At 38.3% G+C, this 12,737-nt stretch overlaps 1 pseudogene; it reads left to right on the forward strand.

The window, feature by feature from the left end:
* Window positions 1-10,443, forward strand: part of LOC150056627 (CCAAT/enhancer-binding protein gamma-like) — a 100,712-nt pseudogene extending 90,269 nt beyond the window's left edge.
* Window positions 10,444-12,737: the final 2,294 nt, after the last annotated feature.

Consider the following 12,737-nt stretch of genomic DNA (forward strand, 5'->3'; position numbering starts at 1 on the left):
ATTGTCTCATAAGGTTTCTGACTTGGACAAAGTTGAAGACATTACTTTTCCAACTAAGGTAATATTTGTTGAGTGACAAAGTAATAATGTTATAGGAATTCAAACATTGCTTTGTTATATTCCAAAGCCTCATCTTTAACCCCTGAAGGGCAGCTACATTGTCTTTCCATCATCTAATAATCCTAACGGTTGGTTTAACTTCTTCCAGGTGTATTATAGACAAATATAAAAGTTTCATAATGAATTTTCTTTAAAAAACCAGGACGTACTCAGGACGTACTAGCACTAACACACAGCTAACACTCCCCAGTAGAATGCATGGTTGATTTTATATTTTAAATTATATAAGTATGCAGATTATAATTACATATATGTAGATACACATGTAATACGTCACTATATGACGTATAAAATATATGTTTTATAAGTCAATATCTATTATATGCAATTTACACTTAAATTTTATATTTAATATATGCATTTTAATTAAATATATATTATATATACATGCATATGAATGTATATGAATGCATATTTACATATTTATATAAACACACATCAGCAGACAAATGCTGATATACATGTGTGTATGTATAAATATATATAATTACTCACACATATATATAACATGTAACATGTATAATACATGCACCCAATTATATTTAATTGTACAGAGAATTGTATATAATTATATATTCAATTGCATATATAATTAAAATATGTGACAATCTGTAGGCAATGCAATTGACTATCATTTTTATGGGGGCTTCTAGACTTCTTTAACTCCAATTACAGTTTAAAGATTTAATTTGAGCTAAGGCATTTATGTATAAACCATTGTTTTCTTTCCATTATTTATTTATACACAGGATTATTTGGGTTTCGAATCTGAGACTTTAATTCAAGCTTGACTGTAATCATAGGATCTTGGAGGTATTAGAGTTAAATCCAAATCTAAGCAACCACAGCAACAACAGCAGGAACACTCTGTTTCCTCATAAAGAATTCCTCCTTTGCTAATATCATTGCTATGTTTAAAAGGTCAGGGCTTTTATAAAACATAATGTTTAAAAGAACTTACAAAATAGAGTCTAAAACAATGGAAGACTACAGGCTGTGAATTAAAATTAGTACAATTTCCAGGGAGGACATCATTTCTGGCTATTGTATGGCATCCAGTAACATACGATGGACATTTAGAAGGAGACATTGAGAAGGTCATTAGATGATGACTAAAGGAAGTGTTTCTCATGTTTATTCATTTACATTATAGAGCATGACATCATCAATGAAGAGTTGCTTTGCTGGGTACGTATCTAGTTCCTGTTAGACTGTATGTCATGATATGCAAGGTTCTAGGTTGAATCTAAAGTACTGAAGAAAAAGAAGCACAAAGCATAGATGAGGAGCCACAGAGAGCAGAGTGAGAAGGAGAGAGGATGGAAGGTAGGAAAGAGAGAGTTAATGAGGAAGAGAGGAAGGAGGGAGGGAGATAAACATTTAATAGTGTTGTAGAAAATAAATCACAACTCAGGACACTTGAGTTTCATATGAATAAAGTGCACAAGATTTCAATTACTTTTTATTTGACACCTAACCATGGATCAGCTATTATTCCAGTATATATATATATACATATAAGAGTGTATATGTATATATAGTATGCCATATATATATATTCCTAGTAAATTTGGAATAACCTCTTAGGATGATGTTTTAGTCTTTCTATAGTTATATTCAGAAGAAAAGAGCCAGTTTTAATAAGATGCTCTTTCCAAGGAATGATTTCCAATGTTAAATTTTCTGTCACCAATTTCCAACTAAGAGATATTTATTATCTTCCTTAAGCTCCTCTAAGTGCTTGACATCTATTTTATTTCTTTGTGTTACATTATTTTACATTAGATTAACATTATCTCTAATGAGAGCTGGTCAAACTTCCTCAAGCAGTCTTTTTCCAGTGGCTAATGACGTACCTGACCCATGTTAAAAATAGCCGAGTTTGCTTTGTGACGCCTGTACTGACCTTAGTACACATTGCTCTCATTAGGAAACTCCAATCTTTTCACCATTAGGAAAGGCTCCTCATCGTCCAGCTCAAATGTACCATTTTCCTTACATGCCTCAGCTTGTTTTACTTTACCATAATGCATCTTTCTCTCAATATACTTTGCTGGGATGTAAAATTAATGTATTTCTCCAAGACAGCAAAGAGAAATAAGTCAAACTTAACTCAGCATCTGTAGTATTCAATCACTGGATTACTTTCCAATTTCATTTTTGCTTCTCTATAAAAGACGTTACAAGTTATAATTTAAACTGTTTTCTGAAGCATTTAAATATAATCAGCATAGACTTCAGTATAAAGAATTAAACTGGGAAGTGAGATTTTCCGTTTTTAGTTTATTGCAAATTTAACAGTTATTGCCCTTATATTTCTTTTATAATGTTATTTGCCATTACTTTAAAAAACATCTTCTGTAGCTGAATCTCAGATTTGTGCTCTATAATCTGAGTAGAGATATTAGACCTTTTATGTTATGTGCTTATTTTTCAGCTAGGGGCTTAAACTATTTGTGTGACAAGTCTTCAGCTTCAAGATTCCTAACCATTCCTTTCTGCAGCTTGGAATATGGGCATATGTTGCCTCAACAGACTTTAGCTATACTTAGAAATGCAAGCAAAGGAAAGGGTGACATTGTCCTAAAAGAATTGAACTTATTGTTTGAGTTATGAAATGATAACTTCACTGCAGAACACCTAAGTAATAATAATAAAACTAAGTTTTAAAAAAATCAGAAATACATAAAACATTGAACAATTTTTATTTTAGTGATTTATCTCAAAAATCATCTATCTAAAGTAAAAGTCCATTTTATTCAGACAACTGCATTAAGAATGTGATTTTCTATAATAATTCTCTTTATGTAGCTCTTATCCCTGTCACATCTTTTGCAGATGCCAATTGAGATTATGGAGATTTAGGAGCTTTCATGACAGTAAAGCAGAGTATTTATATTACTGTGATCAATGTAGAGTTACAGAGTATGCTTTGAAACAAAAGGAACATATAGAAGGAAGAAGAAGAAAGGATGTTGGCAGAAAGAAGAAATAAAAAAGAAAATAACTACTGAGCAGGAAAGGAGAATGAAGTATGGGAAAAACAGGGATAGTAAATGTTAAGACAATGGAAGAGAAAGAACAGACTGAACTCAATGTCAAATAGGTGAAGATTGTTTATTGAGGCACAGCAAGGAGCATCAACCTTCCTGTGGGAATGGGGGTTGTGCAAAGAGGTGAACTGGGGACTAAAGTTATATTGAGTCAGGCCAGTAGTGCTATATGACTCTAGGGGCAGGGAGCTTATCCATAAATAGAAATAGCAAGTTTATATATATATATGTGTGTGTGTGTGTGTGTGTGTGTGTGTGTGTGTGTGTGTGTGTGTGTGTATCTGTGTGTGTGTGTTATACATGTATGTATAAGTTGCTGTCCAGTTAGAAGGCAAACAGGTATGAACATTAGATAGGCATGCATATTAGCTATCTTTTTTGATATCCAAGATTTTGGTTGATTTTGAAAGGGCAAACACAAAGTGATTCCATTTAGGATCTGATACCATCATCTTTTATGTGCAGTTTTTCCAGATGCCTCTGGTTAGACTCATCACCAGGACAAGCTCTTGCTCAGACGTGTCTGCTTCTTGCTGGGAAAATGCCTCATTTGCTCCATGCTGGGATGACATGTTCCAGTTAGCATTTTTGCTGTTTCTTGGAATGGCATGTCCCAATTTATGGTATTTCTCACATTGGAAAGGAAGGTGACTGACAGATTAAATGAGAGTTTTGGGGAATTTTTGACACTGGACTATTTTTTTTATTTTCAACTGAAGCAACACGGAGATCAATAGAAATAAGTTTTAAGCAGGGCTTGTGTGCAACTTGTTAAGAATAGAAGTTAAGTTTGACCAATAATTACTTATAAGAGTTATTTATTCCTCTGCGGGTCTGACCAGTTTCAGAGGGTAAAATTTGTAATAACACACTATCTGCTATTGAATTTTGAAAAAGAAAGTTATTAACCAAATGTAGCACTTTAGGACAATAATTGAAACTAATTGTCAGCTCTGTACCCAAGAGATTTGAGAAATAGCATGCATACTTGAGAAACAGATATTAGGCATGTTTGTTTGCATCCAAATCTGGTGAAAAAGCTTGAGTTTAAAACTGTCCATTTTTTTTCTTGTGGCCTGAAGAACTGCACAATGATTCTCCTCAAGGCAATTTACTGTTACGCCACCCACAGACAAGCTGCTCAGGCAGGGCAGTTTGCTAGGTTTTTATTCCAATCCAAACTGTCCTCTCTCTTTGTCAAGAAATTAGGCTCATATTCTAAGTATAATTGATTGCCAAAGTTAGAAAGGGAGTTATTCCCTGTTTTTGGAAAGCTGACAGAACACAGCTGGAGGAGGCTTATGAGGTCAGTGGAGAGTTCCCACTCCAAAGAGAGTCTCTCTCCCTCTCCCTCTCCCTCTCCCTCTCCCTCTTCCTCTCTTTCTCTCTCTCTCCCTCTCTCTCTCTCTCTTTCTCTCTCTCTCTTTCTTTCTCTCGTTCTTTCTTTTGCCAGTCCTAGGCCTTGAACTCAGGTCCTAAGCACTGTGCTTGGGATTTCTCAAGGCTAGAGCTCTACCACTTGAGCCACAGCACCACTTCTGACATTTTTTCTAGGTATATGGTACCAAGGAATAGAACCCAGGTCTTTGTGTATGCTAGACAAGCACTTTACCACTAGGCTAAATTTCTGGCCCTCTCATTTCTTTTACTACCTCCATTTATAACGATTTCTCCTCCTGACAATTAGCACATACTTGATAAGTAGCTCTTTCGACATAGAATTATCATTGCTCATATGACTACTGGTCACAAGAAGGAAAGATAATAGATAAAACAAGTTAAAAAGCAAATAATTTCAGAAAATATCTGTACCAAAATATTGTTATATTCATAACAGGAGTACTTCAATTTAATAGAAAAGACTACATTTTCTCACAATACGATGGCAGTTTTTGTGTATTACAATGAGTTATTTTGAAATGTTCATAGACAGATGCACATGTGCACAAAAGGTTTACTAAGGAATGCCGGGGCCAGCCGGCAGCAAACCAGGGTTCGCGGATTGGGATTCCTGAAATAGGGGCAAGGACTAGGAAAAAATAGAAGAGAGACAAACAGATGGAGTTCGGGAGGACTACAGCCCAAGTCAGCAGTCCAAGAAGACTGTGAGCTCCAGACTGCCGCCTAAGAGACTCTCTCGTTTATTTTAAGTTCCGACCTTAAATACTCTTCTTAAAACTAGGGAGTTGCCAGAGGCTACATTCATACAAAATAGTAAACAAATCACATATAGGATAAATGAGAAAGGATTAACATTGCTTAAAGTCATCATGATAAGAACTGATTGACATTGCTTAAAGTCATCATGATAAGAACTGATTGACATTGCTTAAAGTCATCATGATAAGAACTGATTGACATTGCTTAAAGTCATCATGATAAGAGTTACTTCCTTGTGTATACAGTTGTGTAGGTCCAAGGTCAGGTCCAAGGTCATTGACCCCACAGTCGGTCCCCAACAAAGGAACACTTAGGTATTACAATGAATATTGGCTGTAAGGTTTCTGGAATTTCAGGGACAAAAGATATTTTTTGCCCATTGTATGATAGAACCACATGGTCAATTCTAGAGAAATGGGAAATACCAAACAAAATACAAGACAAAACTCAAGACACAAAACGTTTCCCAACAACAAACAGAATTTAACCAAATCTCCACATTTAAATTAACATTGGTTAACCAGAACAGAAAACCTATAAAACAATTTTGGAAAAGTTTGATGGAAGTGTGAGAGGTAGCATGAAAACCTACAATGCAGCTTTTGCCTCTTCCTAGGTATTTCTCCAGGGCCTGAAAAAAGAATTGAGGAAGATATCCAAACCAGATTTTCAGGAGGAGGAGGCAGCACTTCACCTAAATTCCTGTAGACATTTTAGAGGGGCAGACAGGGCACAATGAAGGTATGGAAAGAAAGGCTTAAAGAGTGAATGTTTAGGCATTTTATGTTCTCCTAAACTAACTTCATTTTAAGGGGAAAATTAAGAATGCAGATTTTCAACGAGTAGAGTGAGGAAAGAGAAAGGAAATGGATTATGACCTCTTAAAGACAAAATTACAGCCAAGCACTGGTGGCTCATGCTTGCAATCCTAGCTATTCAGGAGGTTCAGATCTTAGGATCATGGTTCAAAGCCAGCCCAGGCACAAAAGTCCTTGAAACTCTTATCTAATTAACCACCAGAAAACCAAAAGTAGTGTGGTGGCTCGAGTGGTAGAGCACTAGTCTTGAGCTGAAGAGTTCAAAGACAGGGCCCAGGCACAGACTTCAAGCCCCATGACTGACAAAATAATAATAAAAAAAAGACCAAAAAAAAAGTATGGCTTTCTGTGGGGGATATTATCTATCTAGCTTATGAGATTTTTGATTGGGTAAAAAGGAGAAAGAAGGAAGAAAGAGAAGGCTGCCCTGGTGTGTTTGCCAGCCAATCACTGCCAGTGATAAGATTAGTGAAGGAGACAGAGCGGTCTTGAAGCCCCTTTGGTAGTAGTCTTGAAGCTACTTGGTAGTAGTGAAGAGTTGATATCTGACTATAGGAAGTCTGTCTTTAATGACCCATTAAGTAGCTCTTGTTGGGAAATTTGTGGATTCTGCTTCAGCACTGGGAGTTGGACTATTAACTTGTTATGACTACACTTACAAGGCAGTTACTTTAGTTTAGAAGGCTGACAGCCATCCCAGCCTATGTCAGACAGTCCGGTATGGCAGACTCAGCAGGGAATTTGATTTGAGAAGGAGAGGAGAGGGCCTAGAAGGATAGATAGCAGGGGATTGGGTGTACTTTAGAGGATTGTAGCTGGGAGATGGAAGGGTCTGGAGTGGAGATAGAGTACTGGAGCTTAGGGCACCTTGGCCCATTTGTTGCTTTGGTGGAGGAAGTTATATAGATCAGTTACAATGCTGAACTCAGTAGCCTCCAGTATGTCAAGTTTGTGCTGAGGTCACATCTGAGTACATAAGCAAATTAATTTGGGGAAGGGCGGGCTGCAGATTAGTCAGCCCAGGAGTTTTGAGATTAGGCAAACCAGTGCTATTTCTTTAGGACTGGTCAATTGGGAACCCATTTTGAAACATTTGGAAGGACTGTCAAGTGACCTGTCCTGCCACCAAGTGTATTCACTAGGCTTAGGGAAAGCAGATAACTAACCCAGTAATTAAGAGAGGGCATCCCAAGGTAGTAATTAAAAGAATCCTGGGGTTCAGTTACACATAGGAGACTATTAAAAATGTGAGCGTCTCTGGAGTCTCCAGATCCATATTGGGACGCCTTCACCACGGGTCGTGGACAAATACCTTGTTCTGAAGGCTTGTGTGCATGGATGCAGTTAGTCAAATGGCAAAAGGCCTCCTGCCAGGAGATCCCAAGTCTAGGAGATAGAGGAGAGCAAAAGAGATTAGGAGGGGAAGAGGGGCAACTCTGGGTTTACACAAATAACTAATGATACCTCATGCTGTGCTTGATAACCATCCATAAAGCATTGTCCACTTATGTAAGCAAAGGCAGCGAGAATTGGTGAGCTCCTGGGCTCAACTAGTGGTTGTTTAGCCCCAAAGAGTAAGCAGGGTGGGTGCTGTGCTCCCCATCGAGAAAGGTCCTGAAGAAGAGACTGAGGCTGAAGGGAGAGTGGGCAAGGAGGTGAACCCGCCCTTGGTAGGCAGAGTTCCATTGACTCTGGGCCCTATGGTATCTTAGATTTCAGTATGATATATTAGGATAATAGAGGTGAAAGAACAGGCTGGGCTTGATCGCAAACATGCAAGGACTGTTTCTTGAAACCAGGAGAGGTTTTTTGTTTGTTTTGTATCTGTTTCTGTTTTACCAGTCCTAGGACCTGAACTCAGGGCCTAGGCACTGTCCTTGGGCATTCTGAAGGCCAGAACTCTACCACTTGAGCCACAGAACCAGTTCTGGCTTTTTCTGTGCATGTGGTACCAATGAATCGAACCCTCGGCTTCGTGCACGCTAGACAATTATTCTACCTGTAACCTATGTTCCCAGACTGGAATGTCTAATGTGTGAAATACATTTGACAAAAAGTATAAAAATTATTCAGAGTTGTGCTATGTGTGATGGCTAGTCTTCTCTTTTTATTATTCTAGAAAATTATTATCTCTTCATAATAATTAAGAGAAGACATCTTCATATGCCCAGCATTACAAGTGAGATATTAGAGTGAGCTGGGTTTTGTAGGCTTTGGTTTTGAAATGTTTGCTGTTAACCATCCTTTGTATTTCACCACCTCTACTATGATTTTTTTCCAGGCAGTTTCAAGGGCAGCTGGTATAAGAGTAGCTTGTAGACAGTACAATGAGTTCAGCTGCGTATTGTGCAATCTCTGTACTTTCTTAAAATTTTTCCTTAACACCGGGATGCCAGTTCTGTCCACACTTCCCTGATGTGTTTTAGTAATAGTTGGGCTAGAAAAGAGAAAATGCACTACTGCCACCCATCTGTGTGTTCTGGCAGTGGGAAAAGGTTAGGGTGCTCACAATCACAAGTCATGCAGGGCAGGGACATGTCAGTAGGGATCAGAAAAGGAGATTGGGTAAGCTGAGATTTCCGCTTGGAACTCACAGTTTGGCACCAAAAGGAAAGACAATGATTCTTTACAATGAAAACACTGTGCAACACCCAATCAAGAATGAGCCAATATGAAATAAACCATAAGGGGGAAAAAAGAAAAGAAATAACTTCGCATAGAACAAAACTTACGGTATCTGACTTTGTTATCTGGTATACTGCATATACATTTATTTGTTTATTTGAAATAGGGTAGGGATGGGGAGAAAAGGGGGAAGGTGGGAGGGGAGAAAAAAGGCAGAAACATGGGAAAGGGTTTTGAGAAGTAATGTACGCACTACCTGACAAATGTCACTGTAACCCCTCTGTACATTACCTTGACAATAAAGTACAATCTTAAAAAAATGAGCCAATTCTGGGTTGCTTCAGTTCATTTAACTGATGGAGTAAGGTTTAGGAGTTTAAATTTTGAAGTCCTTGAAGCATAATGACAAAATCCCACTGTATTCTAGTTACCAGCTCTTGTCAAGTATGCTATTGCCCCATACTGACCTTTGGTAACATCTCAGAGCACAAATACTTACTACATATATTTAGCTCTCAGGAACTAAATTAGTATGATGTGTAATAAATGTGTCAATAACATGCTCTAGTTTAAATCATCTAAGTATAAATACTTGAGAGTTTTTCATTGAATAGAGGGGCATGATAATTGATGAGAGCTTAAATAAAGTTTGCATATACAGACACTAAAAATATTCACTCTGCTATAATTTTCTTCTACATAAATATTATAGCAATAATGTTTATATAGTGAAGCTCCTTTGACATGTAATTTTACTCTGCGAGACTCTATAAAATACTGGTTTTCTAAAATTTTTCTTTAATTAAAAATTAACATTAAAATTTTACTCCTTTGCAATGACTTACACTGGTTAAGTCAATTAAATAGAGAGAAAAAATGAACATTGCTATATTTCCCAGTTACTCTCTTACTCTCTCCTAGCAACAAGTACATTTTATAAAAAATAAATGCAAAGGCGCGTGGCCCCCTCCGGGGAGGAGGGGTTGGGGTGAGGTGGTGTGAGGGGGGCTGGGGGGGTGGGAAACCTGCGGCCAGGGCAGCTGCAGCGGAAAGGGCAGAGGCATCGCTCCTCGGGGCTGACTCATGAGGCTTTAGGCCTGCGCAGAACTGAGACAGCCTGAGGGCGGGCTGGAAACCCAGATACACCTGGAGACTTGGGGGGCCGTTTAGCTTGGCTCAGTTCTACCTGTCCCCCCGCGTTGGCAAGGGAGTGTCCGAGATAGCGCCGTCCAGCAGCGCTGCCGGAGTGAACGGGTCAGCGTCATTTATCCCCAGGCCCAAGCCAGTGGCTTGCAGCAGGTCCCTCAGCTGGTGCCCACTGGCCCGGGGTGGGGGGAGGGAGCAAGGCTGTGTCTGCCAGCAAGCAAAGCAAAAAGAGTTCCCCCATGGATCGGAATAGTGATGATTACTGGCAGCACCAAGAGCGGAACAACATGGCTGTGAAAAAGAACTGCTTGAAGAGCAAGCAGGAAGCGCAGGACACCCTGCAGAGGGTGAACCAGCTCAAAGAAGAGAATGAACGCTTGGAAGCCAAAATTAAACTGCTCACAAAGGAATTAAGGGTACTGAAAGACTTGTTTCTGGAGCATGCACACAACCTTGCAGACAACGCGCAACCCCTTAGCACTGAAACTACCACATGGAATTCAGAGAGCACAGGACAGTAGACTGCACTCTTCGCACATTTGACATCTTGGGGGCTGAAAGGGCCACCATGTGCACCCCTCAAATAGCTAGGCAGTATCTTGAGCCTTCTCTATTCAAACATCCCTTGGAAGTTGTTTTCTAGGATCACCAGTAAAGAGTGGATTAGCTAGGGAATTTACGTATCGATTTTAAAATGTGGGGGTCAAAAGAATGCTAAGGTATATGGTTTAAAAGACGTATCCGGACCTTGTTGTTCTTAAGTCCTGACTTTGTCAGAAATAGGCCTTTTTTTTTTTTTAGTTTGACAGAAGTGGAAAATTGACAGATCGTGCAGGCAGTTCTTGGTTTTAACAGAAACCATCAATCGGGTTAAGTGAAATTGGCATCTGTGTTAATCTATTGGTTATTAAATTGTCTATTATAATCCCAGAAAAAAAATAAATGCAAAAACTGATCATTATACTTCCATTTTATCTTACTAGTTCATTTACTTTTACTTCTATAAAATTCCAGGCTAGCTGCATTGACAAATATAGACGGAGATAGATAGATAGAAGATACATAGACAGACAGATCACAATATCTTGAAAAACAGAATAAATATGGAGACATACAGACTGTACAAAGAGAGTTGAGAGGTACAGCACAACAGACTTTGCATTAAACAAGGATATTAATCTTTTGGCAAGATTTCCCAAAGAATTGAAATGAGGTGTAGCACAATGCAATTCACATTTAATAATGCTTATAAAATAAGAGAAAGATTGAGATTTCCATGCTAATTATTTCATGACTGTGCAAAGTCTAATACTGTGCCTAATGTACAGTGTGTGTAAAACCAGATGTGTGCAAAACTAGAGCGATTAGACCCTGAAGACATTTGAGTATAGAAATGATTTCTAAGTTACTAGTTGATACAAATGTCTTGATTGAATTAGGAATTAAGAATTCTTTTTTTTTTTTGTCAGTTGTGGGGATTGGACTTGGGCCTTGGAGCTGTCCCTGAGCTCTTCAACTCAAAGCTATAGCCCTCCCTCTGGAGCCACAGCACCACTTTTGGTTTTCTAATAATTAATTGGAGATAAGAGCCTCATAGACTTTAGTGCATAGGCTGGCTTTTAACCACATCCTCAGATTTGAACCTCTTAAGTATCTAGGATTACAGGTAAGAGCCACCATTCCTGCTAATAAAGAATTCTTCTAAATTAAGAAACCATTCAGAGAAACAGATGTTCAGAGATAGATGAATTTGATAAAATGCTTATTCAATTAGAAATATTTGCTGCAAATGCAAGTTAATTATATGGTATAATAGCTTTCCAGATTAATGTGGTATAAGTTAATAACCTATAAATTAATGAGGACAGTATCCACTGGATTATTTTTATTATTATTTTGCCAGTCGTGGGCTTGAGCTCAGGGCCTGAGCACTGTCCTTGGATTTTCTCAAGGTTAGAGCTCTACCACTTGAGCCTCACCACCATTTCTGGCTTTTTTCTATGTATGTGGTACCGAGGAATTGAACCCCGGTCTTCCTGCATGCTAGGCAAGCACTCTACCACTAGGCCAAACTCCCGCCCCCTGGATTATTATTTTATAGAAATAATAATAGATTTGTTTGCCTCTGATTATAAAGATTCCATTCCTAGAAAAATTACATCCATTACTTTCGGGCAGGTGTTAAAGCACCATATCATGATGGAATTATTTGGCAAAATAAACCTAGTAGCCGATAGCTAGGAAATGAGTTGGGGAGAGAGAGGAAAGACAGACAGAGAGAAAGAGGGAGGAAGAGAAAGAGTGAAGAAGGCAATGAAGAAGAGGCAAAGTTCACAATCCCTTTCAAAAACATAACCCAAACCCCAGTACTTAAAGATCTCTTGTTACAAAAATCCGACAGTGATTCCTTGTGGACCAATCTGAAACACAGACCTTTAGAAGACACATAGGATCTAAACTGGCTATGAGTAAGTCATGCGTGTAATCCTATCTATTCAGGAGTCTGAAATCTGAGGAGGCAGCACAGGCAGACCCTTATCTCCAAGTTTCTGTGAAAGTTTCTTTGTATTTTATAAAAGAAAAATCTAGATATGGCATTTTGTATACATTCCTTACCTCTCGCTCTCTCAGTCTCTCTCTCCCTCACCATGATCCAGGAAAGGTGGAGCCAGCTAACTATAAACTGAAATAAATAACTGAAGCTGAGAGTCTAAGTAAATCATTCATTCTTTAAATTGTTTCTCTCTAGTAGTTGGTCATTGTGATAAAAAGTCTAAGACAAGCCAATTTCATATAACCTCTGTACCTCCTCTTG

This window comes from Megascapheus bottae, chromosome 12 (assembly GCF_031878675.1).
Source record: "Megascapheus bottae isolate mThoBot1 chromosome 12, mThoBot2.hap1, whole genome shotgun sequence".
NCBI classification, from domain to species: Eukaryota; Metazoa; Chordata; class Mammalia; order Rodentia; family Geomyidae; genus Megascapheus; species Megascapheus bottae.